Here is an 11,464-nt window from a genome sequence, read left to right on the forward strand (position 1 = left end):
GACAGGTCTCATGTTGTTTCTCTGTGTATCAGGGGGAATTACTACACAGACAGGTCTCATGTTGCTTCTCTGTGTATCAGAGGTGTGTAATAGCCAGACAGGTCTCATGTTGCTTCTCTGTGTATCAGAGGTGTGTAATAGCCAGACAGGTCTCATGTTGCTTCTCTGTGTATTAGAGGTGTGTAATAGCCAGACAGGTCTCATGTTGCTTCTCTGTGTATCAGAGGTGTGTAATAGCCAGACAGGTCTCATGTTGCTTCTCTGTGTATCAGAGATGTGTAATAGCCAGACAGGTCTCATGTTGCTTCTCTGTGTATCAGAGGTGTGTAATAGCCAGACAGGTCTCATGTTGCTTCTCTGTGTATCAGAGATGTGTAATAGCCAGACAGGTCTCATGTTGCTTCTCTGTGTATCAGAGGTGTGTAATAGCCAGACAGGTCTCATGTTGCTTCTCTGTGTATCAGAGGTGTGTAATAGCCAGACAGGTCTCATGTTGCTTCTCTGTGTATCAGAGATGTGTACTACCTAGACAGGTCTCATGTTGCTTCTCTGTGTATCAGAGGTGTGTAATAGCCAGACAGGTCTCATGTTGCTTCTCTGTGTATCAGAGATGTGTACTACCTAGACAGGTCTCATGTTGCTTCTCTGTGTATCAGAGGTGTGTAATAGCCAGACAGGTCTCATGTTGCTTCTCTGTGTATCAGAGGTGTGTAATAGCCAGACAGGTCTCATGTTGCTTCTCTGTGTATCAGAGGTGTGTAATAGCCAGACAGGTCTCATGTTGCTTCTCTGTGTATCAGAGGTGTGTAATAGCCAGACAGGTCTCATGTTGCTTCTCTGTGTATCAGGGGGAATTACTACACAGACAGGTCTCATGTTGCTTCTCTTTGTATCAGGGGGAATTACTACACAGACAGGTCTCATGTTGCTTCTCTTTGTATCAGGGGGAATTACTACACAGACAGGTCTCATGTTGCTTCTCTGTGTATCAGAGATGTGTACTACCTAGACAGGTCTCATGTTGCTTCTCTGTGTATCAGAGGTGTGTAATAGCCAGACAGGTCTCATGTTGCTTCTCTGTGTATCAGAGGTGTGTAATAGCCAGACAGGTCTCATGTTGCTTCTCTGTGTATCAGAGGTGTGTACTACCTAGACAGGTCTCATGTTGCTTCTCTGTGTATCAGAGGTGTGTAATAGCCAGACAGGTCTCATGTTGCTTCTCTGTGTATCAGAGGTGTGTAATAGCCAGACAGGTCTCATGTTGCTTCTCTGTGTATCAGAGGTGTGTACTACCTAGACAGGTCTCATGTTGCTTCTCTGTGTATCAGAGGTGTGTAATAGCCAGACAGGTCTCATGTTGCTTCTCTGTGTATCAGAGGTGTGTAATAGCCAGACAGGTCTCATGTTGCTTCTCTGTGTATCAGAGGTGTGTAATAGCCAGACAGGTCTCATGTTGCTTCTCTGTGTATCAGAGGTGTGTAATAGCCAGACAGGTCTCATGTTGCTTCTCTGTGTATCAGAGGTGTGTAATAGCCAGACAGGTCTCATGTTGCTTCTCTGTGTATCAGGGGAATTACTACACAGACAGGTCTCATGTTGCTTCTCTTTGTATCAGGGGGAATTACTACACAGACAGGTCTCATGTTGCTTCTCTTTGTATCAGGGGGAATTACTACACAGACAGGTCTCATGTTGCTTCTCTGTGTATCAGAGATGTGTACTACCTAGACAGGTCTCATGTTGCTTCTCTGTGTATCAGAGGTGTGTAATAGCCAGACAGGTCTCATGTTGCTTCTCTGTGTATCAGAGGTGTGTAATAGCCAGACAGGTCTCATGTTGCTTCTCTGTGTATCAGAGGTGTGTACTACCTAGACAGGTCTCATGTTGCTTCTCTGTGTATCAGAGGTGTGTAATAGCCAGACAGGTCTCATGTTGCTTCTCTGTGTATCAGAGGTGTGTAATAGCCAGACAGGTCTCATGTTGCTTCTCTGTGTATCAGAGGTGTGTACTACAAGACAGGTCTCATGTTGCTTCTCTGTGTATCAGAGGTGTGTAATAGCCAGACAGGTCTCATGTTGCTTCTCTGTGTATCAGAGGTGTGTAATAGCCAGACAGGTCTCATGTTGCTTCTCTGTGTATCAGAGGTGTGTAATAGCCAGACAGGTCTCATGTTGCTTCTCTGTGTATCAGAGGTGTGTAATAGCCAGACAGGTCTCATGTTGCTTCTCTGTGTATCAGAGGTGTGTAATAGCCAGACAGGTCTCATGTTGCTTCTCTGTGTATCAGAGATGTGTAATATCCAGACAGGTCTCATGTTGCTTCTCTGTGTATCAGAGATGTGTACTACCTAGACAGGTCTCATGTTGTTTCATGATGAGGTCCCTGGATATCAAAACATATTTGACTGATTGGATTCTGATTACACTCTGTGTGTATGCTGCAATCCACACACACACACACACACACACACACACACACACACACACACACACACACACACACACACACACACACACACACACACACACACACACACACACACACACACCCTTGGGAGTTACAGTAGCATCGCTGGAATCATTTACTGTCCCCCCTGCTTCCAGTGGACTACATCAGAGCTGATTCGTGGTCCCACATGGCAGAATAAAACCATTCCTCCTACAGCCCTGCACCAAATACATTGGGCATTCTGAATAATTCAACTTGGAAGAGATCATATAAATACATTGGAAGACATGATCACAAGTCACTGCTTTCCCATCGCTCTGCTTTAATGACACTCCACATAGATGCAAAGAGAGGCTGTCTCTGTGGGTGCAGGTTAGCACTAGCTAGTTTATATTTGATGTATTGAGAGGCTGTCTCTGTGGGTGCAGGTTAGCACTAGCTAGTTTATATTTGATGTATTGAGAGGCTGTCTCTGTGGGTGCAGGTTAGCACTAGCTAGTTTATTTTTGATGTATTGAGAGGCTGTCTCTGTGGGTGCAGGTTAGCACTAGCTAGTTTATTTTTGATGTATTGAGAGGCTGTCTCTGTGGGTGCAGGTTAGCACTAGCTAGTTTATGTTTGATGTATTGAGAGGCTGTCTCTGTGTGTGCAGGTTAGCACTAGCTAGTTTAATATGTGATGCATTGAGAGACTGCCTCTGTGGGTGCAGGTTAGCACTAGCTAGTTTATATTTGATGTACTGCTCTAGGACTGTGGCTTCTGCATCACTGGAATAAATAACTCATCACAATAAGCGCCTACCTTCTTTTATACTGATGTTGCAGCCAGGTGCACAGAGAGCTCTTCCTGAGAGTGTAACGGCGTTCTTCGTTTGTAGAAAGAGAGTCGGACCGAAATGCAGCGTGGTGGTTACTCATGTCTTTAATGAATGAAAAACGGAACGATACATGAAATAACTAATAAATACAAAAACAACAAACGGAACGTGAAACCTATTACAGCCTATCTGGTGAAACTACACAGAGACAGGAACAATCACCCACGAAATACAAAGCGAAACCCAGGCTACCTAAATACGGTTCCCAATCAGAGACAACGAGAATCACCTGACTCTGATTGAGAACCGCCTCAGGCAGCCAAGCCCATACAACACCCCTACTCAGCCGCAATCCCAATAACCACAAAACCCCAATACGAAATACAACAAAACAAACCCATGTCACACCCTGGCCTGACCAAACAATCAACGAAAACACAAAACACTAAGACCAAGGCGTGACAGAGAGTTAAAGCAGCAAAAGCAAATGATGTATTTATTATTATAAACAACATGAGTAGTGTATGTCATGTCAAGACAACTCCAGTGACTTGGATGCCTTGGGATAATCTGAACACATAATTGAAAGGAATGTAGTCACGGTAAACGTTGTAGTAAATCTGCGGTGACGCTGCTGAAGATGGCATGTCATCGATGTCACTGGCAAACATCTTTGTCATGTCCATGAGGGAGAACAGGAGAATAAACTGTGTTGAGGCTTCTGGTGTGTGTGTTGTGTTGTGCGTGCGTGCGTGTGTGCGTGCTTGTCATTGGTAGTGTCAGTGTGAGGGTCTGTCTGTTGACTGGAACTAGTCCCTGAGAGACTGTGATCTGCAGTTCACTTCCCAAATCCGCTCTCTTCTATCATCTGGCAGTGTTGGATAGCCACTCATCTGAATGAGATGAAAACTGCCTCCCAAATGGCACCCTATTCCATATACAGGACCAGTCAAAAGTTTGGACACACCTACTCATTCCAAGGTTATTCTTTATGCACACATGACTGTAAGTCGCTTTGGATAAAAGCGTCTGCTAAATGGCATATATTTATTTGTATTTATTTTTACAATTTTCTATATTGTAGAATAATAGTGAAGACATCAAAACAATTAAATAACACATATGGAATCATGTAGTAAACAAATAAGTGTTATATAAGTGTTATATAAATATATTTTATATTTGATTCATCAAAGTAGCCGTCTAGATCACTCTGTGGTCCAACTCATCCCAAACCATCTCAATTGGGTTGAGGTCAGGTGATTGCAAAACTGAAAGCAAGAACCACTGCTTTTAATCATGGCAAGGCAGCCAGAAACATGACTGAATAAAAACAGTGTAGCTATTCCCTCCACAAGGCAATCAAACAAGCTAAGCGACAGTATAGAGACAAAGTAGAGTCACAATTCAACGGCTTAGACACAAGAGGTATGTGGCTGGATGTACAGTCAATCATGGATTACAAAAAGAAAACCAGCCCCGTCGCGGACACAAACGTCTTGCTCCCAGACAAATTAAACAACTTCTTTGCTCGCTTTGAGGACAATATGGTGCCACTGACACAGCCCGCTACCAAAACCTGCGGGCTCTCCTTCACCGTGGCCAATGTGAGTAAAACATTTAAACGTGTTAACCCTTGCAGGGCTGCCGGCCCAGACGGCATCCCTACCCGCGTCCTCAGAGCATGCGCAGACCAGTTGCCTGCTGTGTTTACGGACATATTCAATCAATCCCTATCCCAGTCTGCTGTTCCCACATTCTTCAAGTGGGCCACCATTGTTCCTGTTCCCAAGAAAGCTAAGGTAACTGAGCTAAATGACTAGCACTTCCGTCATCATGAAGTGCTTTGAGAGACCAGTCAAGGATCATATCACCTCCACCCTAACTGACACCCTAGACCCACTCCAATTTGCTTACCACCCCAATAGGTACACAGATGATGCAATCACACTGCACACTAACCCATCTGGACAAGAGGGATACCTATGTAAGAATGCTGTTCATCGACTACAGCTCAGCATTTAACACTATAGTACCCTCCAAACTCGTCACTAAGCTCGAGACCGTGGGTCTCGACCCCTCCCTGTGCAACTGGGTCATGGACTTCCTGACGGGCCGCCCTCAGGTGGTGAGGGTAGGAAACAACATCTCCATTCCGCTGATCCTCAACATTGGGGCCCCACAAGGGTGCGTTCTCAGCCCTCTCCTGTACTCCCTGTTCACCCATGACTGCGTGGCCATGCACGCCTCCAACTCAATCGTCAAGATTGCTGACGACACCACAGCGGTAGGCTTGATTACCAACAACAACGAGACGGCCTACAGGGAGGAGGTGAGTGCCCTCAGAGTGTGGTGTCAAGAAAATAACCTCACACTCAACGTCAACAAAACAAACAAGCTGATTGTGGACTTCAGGAAACAGCAGAGGGAGCACTCCCCTATCCACATCGATGGGACAGTAGTGGAGAAGGTGGAAAGTTTTAAGTTCCTCGGCGTACATATCACGGACAAACTGTTAATGGTCCACCCACACAGACAGCGTGGTAAAGAAGGCGCAACAATTTGGCTTGTCACCGAAAACACTCACAAACTTCTACAGATGCACAATCGAGAGCATCCTGTCGGGGTGCATCACCGCCTGGCATGGCAACTGCTCCGTCTACATCCGTAAGGCTCTCCAGAGGGTAGTGAGGTCTGCAAAATGCATCACCGGGGAAAACTACTTGTCCTCCAGGACACCTACACCACCCGATGTCACAGGAAGGCCAAAAAGATCATCAAAGACAACAACCACCCGAGCCACTGCCTGTTCACCCCGCTATCATCCACAAGGCAAGGTCAGCACAGGAGCATCAAAGCTGGGACCGAGAGACTGAAAAAAAGCTTCTATCTCAAGGCCATCAGACTGTTAAACAGCCATCACTAACATTGAGTGGCTGCTGCCAACATACTGACTCAAATATCTAGCCACTTTAATAATTACAAATGTAATTTTATAAAATGTATCACTAGTCACTTTAAGCAATGCCACTTTATATAATGTTTACATGCGCTACATTACTCATCTCATATGTATATACTGTACTCTATACCATATACTGCATCTTGCCTATGCCGCACAGCCATCGCTCATCCATATATTTATATGTACATATTCTTATTCAATGCTTTACACTTGTGTGTGTATAAGGTATTTGTTGTAAAATTGTTAGATTATTTGTTAGATATTACTGCACGGTCGGAACTAGAAGCACAAACTCGCATTAACATCTGTGTCACGTTCTGACCTTAGTTCCTTTGTTTCGGCAAATGGAGTTGGCACGATGATCAAGGAAGCCCAAGAGGCAGCCCCCAAAATGTTTTGGGTTGCGGCACACGGGGAGTGTGGCTAAGTCAGGTAGGAGACCTGAGCCAACTCCCCGTGCTTACCGGAGAGCGAGAGGGACCGGGCAGGCACCATGTTAAGCCGTGAGGCGCACGGTGTCCCCGGGCGGGTGCATAGCCTGGTGCGGTACATTGCAGCGCCTCGTATCGGCCAGGCTAGAGTGGGCATCGAGCCGGGTGCCATGAAGCCGGCTCAGCACATCTGGTCTCCAGTGCGTCTCCTCGGGCCGGTGTACATGGCACCAGCCTTACGCATGGTGTCCCCGGTTCGCCAGCACAGCCCAATGCGGGCTATTCCACCTCACCGCACTGGCCTGGCTACGGGGAGCATTCAACCAGGGAAGGTTGGGCAGGCTCGGTGCTCAAGAGCTCCAGTGCGCCTTCACGGTCCGGTCTACCCGGTGACACCTCCACGCACCACGCATTCCTCCTGCCCAGCGCTGCCAGAGTCTCCCGTCTGCCCTGAGCTGCCAGAGTCTCCCGTCTGCCCTGAGCTGCCAGAGTCTCCCGTCTGTCCTGAGCTGTCAGAGTCTCCCGTCTGTCCTGAGCTGTCAGAGTCTCCCGTCTGTCCTGAGCTGCTAGAGCTACCAGTCTGTCCTGTGCTGCCAGAGCCGCCAGTCTGTCCTGTGCTGCCAGAGCCGCCAGTCTGTCCTGAGCTGCCAGAGCCGCCAGTCTGTCCTGGGCTGCCAGAGCCGCCAGTCTGTCCTGGGCTGCCAGAGCCGCCAGTCTGTCCTGAGCCGTCAGTCAGCCAGGAGCTGCCAGAGCCATCAGTCAGCCAGGAGCTGCCAGAGCCATCAGTCAGCCAGGACCTGCCAGAGCCGTCAGTCAGCCAGGAGCTGCCAGAGCCGTCAGTCAGCCAGGAGCTGCCAGAGCCGTCAGTCAGCCAGGAGCTGCCAGAGCCGCCTGTCACGCCGGCGATGCCAGAATCGCCCTTCACTTCGGAGCTGCCGGAGTCTCCCACCTGTCCGGCGCTGCCCGAGGTCGGCGGCGAGGGTCGCCGCTCTTAAGAGGTGGTTAAGGAGGCGGAGAAAGACTATGGTGGAGTGGGGTCCACGTCCCGCGCCAGAGCCACCACCGCGGACAGACTCCCACCCAGACTCCCACCCGCCGCACCTTTGGGAGGGGGGGGGGGGGTACTGTCAAGTTCTGACCTTAGTTCATTTGTTTCGTCTTTTGTTTTATTATGGTCAGGGCGTGAGTTGGGTGGGTTGTCTATGTTAGTTTGTCTATGATTTTCTATTTCTGTGTTTGGCCTGGTATGGTTCTCAATCAGAGGCAGCTGTCAATCGTTGTCCCTGGTTGAGAACCATATTTAGGTAGCCTGTTTTCCATTGTGTTTTGTGGGTGGTTGTTTCCTGTTTAGTGTTTTTGTTTCACCTTTCAGGACTGTTTGTTGTTTTTGTCTAGTGTTGCATATTTCATTAAATAATATAAACACTTACCACGCTGCACCTTGGTCCTCCTCTCCTTCCTCAGACGACAAGCGTTACAATCTGCTAACCATGTGTATGTGACCAATAAAATTGGATTTGATTTTTGATTGTGGAGGCCAGGTCATCTGATGCACCACTCCATCACTCTCCTTCTTGGTCAAATAGCCCTTACACAGCCTGGAGGTGTGTTGGGTTATTGTCCTGTTGAAAAACAAATGATAGTCCCACTATGCGCAAACCAGATGGGATGGCGTATCACTGCAGAATGCTGGTTAAGTGTGCCTTGAATTCAAAATAAATCACTGACAGTGTCACCAGCAAAGCACCGCACACCATCACACCTCCTCCTCCATGCTTCATGGTGGTAACCACACATGCAGAGATCATCCGTTCACCTACTCTGCGTCTCACAAAGACATGGCGATTGGAACCAAAAATCTCAAATTTAGACTGATCAGACCAAAGGACAGATTTCCACCGGTCTAATGTCCATTGCTTGTGTTTCTTGGCCCAAGCAAGTCTCTTCTTCTTATTGGTGTCCTTTAGTAGTGATTTCTTTGCAGCAATTCGACCATGAATGCCTGATTCATGCAGTCTCCTCTAAACAGTTGATGTTGAGATGTGTCTGTTACTTGAACTCTGTGAAGGATTTATTTGGGCTGCAATTTCTTAGGCTGGTAATTCTAATGAACTTATTGTTGAAGAAACTTTCAAAGTTCTTTAAATTTTCCAGATTGACTGACCTGTCATGTCACTTTGCTTATTTGTGCTGTTCTTGACATAATATGGACTTGGTTTTTTACCAAATAGGGCTATCTTCTGTATACCAACCCTACCTTGTCACAACACAACTGATTGGCTCAAACGCATTAAGAAGGAAAGAAATTCCACAAATTAACTTTCAACAAGGCGCACCTGTTAATTGAAATGTATTCCAGGTGACTACCTCATGAAGCTGGTTGACAGAATGCCAAGAGTGTGCAAAGCTGTTATCAAGACAAAGGTTGGCTACTTTGAAGAATCTCAAATATAAAATATATTTTGATTTGTTTAACACTGTTTTGGTTACAGTGTTAAAATAGTGAAAATAAAGAAAAACCCAACCCTTGAATGAGTAGGTGTCCAAACTTTTAACTGGTACTGTATAGTGCACTACTTTTGACCTGAGCCCCATGGGCCCTGATCAAAAGTGGTGAAATAAATAGGGAATATGGTGTCATTTAAGACACAAGCAGCCCAAATCAAAAGAGAATACAAAGAGATTCAATGTATGTGATTTGCAATCCATTTAGGTGAAACAGCATTAGACTAGCTGCATCAGAAGTGAACACTGATTGTTTCTGACTGGCAGACTCGATGGGCGGCCCAGGCCAAGCTCACTGATGTCCTTTGGCAGGGTGCAGGAGGTCAGACGGTTTTTCCATTATCATTTTTATACCGTTTCGATTTCGTTGTAGTTATTTTAAAGGTTTTTGAGTTCGTCCAACACCACACTTATACATTGACAACACATTTCAGGAAGCTGGGATGTGTCACTCACTCTCAGCCAGGGTTGGACTCAATTCAAACCGAAGGAAGTCAATTCAGGAAGTGATTTGAATTGAACATTCAGACATTTTAAAACTTTTGAAATAAATAGCTTCTACTTTTCATTTTATTAAGAAGCCATTGTAAATAAATGCCCTTTTTCGAGTATTGAATTGTAACTTTAGTTTTCTTACAAAATTGACTGCCTTCAATTCATATTGAGTACAACCCTGCTCTCATCTAGGCTTTCATGTTTTAATCCATATTACATTTCTCCTGTTATCCTATTTTCATGTCAGTAGAACAATTTATACAGTAATTGTCACACACAGTCATTTATTTGCAAAGCAATATATATTCAGACTTGGTGGAGGACATGATGTGGCAAAATGTCCCTCTGTGAAAATTGTAGAAATTCGACTTACAAAGTTATTTAGATGGGAAAATACTAAATACTAAATTTGCATCCAGCTGCCATGCAACATCGACAGACTCAAATTGTATTTTTATGTCAGTATGGATGGAGGTCGTTGACAGAGTCACCTCCGACCTATAATAACTCACACACACACACACACACACACACACACACACACACACACACACACACACACACACACACACACACACACACACACACACACACACACACACACACACACACACACACACACACACACACACACACACACACACACACACACACACACACACACACACACACACACACACACACACACACACACACACACAGCTGTGTTTCTTTCTATTGAGTTCATGCATGTCAACATGTGAATATAGGGCTTGTGTTTCTCTGTGGGAACGACTGCATTTCATTATAACCATCCAATAACTGTATGATATGTATACATATTATAGTGCCTGTCATCAAGGGAGTTTTACAGACACAAATAATATAATGCTCACCTTTCGTTATTAGATCTTACTAGTGAAGACCACAAGATGTAATTAAGAGTGGTTGCGGAAAGGTGACTTTGACTAACAGGTAGTGAGTGAATATAACTGGGGAAACCTCAGAAACAACCACATGTTTAGTGCTCAACCAGTCTACCTGTCAAATGATTTATCCAGGTCTCATTCTGTACATGCTTGCAAATGCTTTTCTGACTTACACAGTAGGCTACTGAACGTCAACAACAGAGACAGGTTGTAGGCCTATACCTAGCTCTAGCCAACGTACAGGAATAGACTGCTCACTGGGCACACGGCAAAGGTGTGTAATTGAGCAATAACAATGGGAGATTTTTTTATTGAACATTCAGATGCTTTTGAAAGTAAGCACAGAAATAAATGGTTGGGGTGCACATAGTCCTCTACTGCTGCTATTTCTGATCACTAGCCTATTTCAATGCATTATTAATTCATATGCAGCTCTCAATTTACAACTCAAGCCACTCTATACCAGCTATTTCCATGGATAGTCATCTCTTATCAAGCAGGTGAAAGACCCATAGACTTATGGGAGGTCCAACGAGCTGCACACTCTGGAGAAAACCCCAGAAGGGGGCGCCTCTGTTGTCCTCATCATGCATTGTAGCCACGAGATGATCTCGTTTGAATATGGTATGTGCTATTCGGACTCCTTGGGATGTCCCTACCCCATTGAAATGTAAATGGTTAAGGTAAGGGTTAAGGTTAGTTATAGGTAAGGGTTATGGCTATGGTTAGGGTAGGGGCTTAAGTTTGGGGTTACTCTAAATAGTCAAAAATGTATCCTCTATCCATCATGTTTTGAATGTTCTATTCTCGCTGACTGTCTACTGATTATTGGCGGGCTAGACAATCAAGAAACTGTATGAATATTTTTCCATTATCGTTTTTATAACGTTTCGAT

The sequence above is a fragment of the Oncorhynchus gorbuscha genome, linkage group LG24 (assembly GCF_021184085.1).
Source record: "Oncorhynchus gorbuscha isolate QuinsamMale2020 ecotype Even-year linkage group LG24, OgorEven_v1.0, whole genome shotgun sequence".
Classification (NCBI taxonomy): domain Eukaryota; kingdom Metazoa; phylum Chordata; class Actinopteri; order Salmoniformes; family Salmonidae; genus Oncorhynchus; species Oncorhynchus gorbuscha.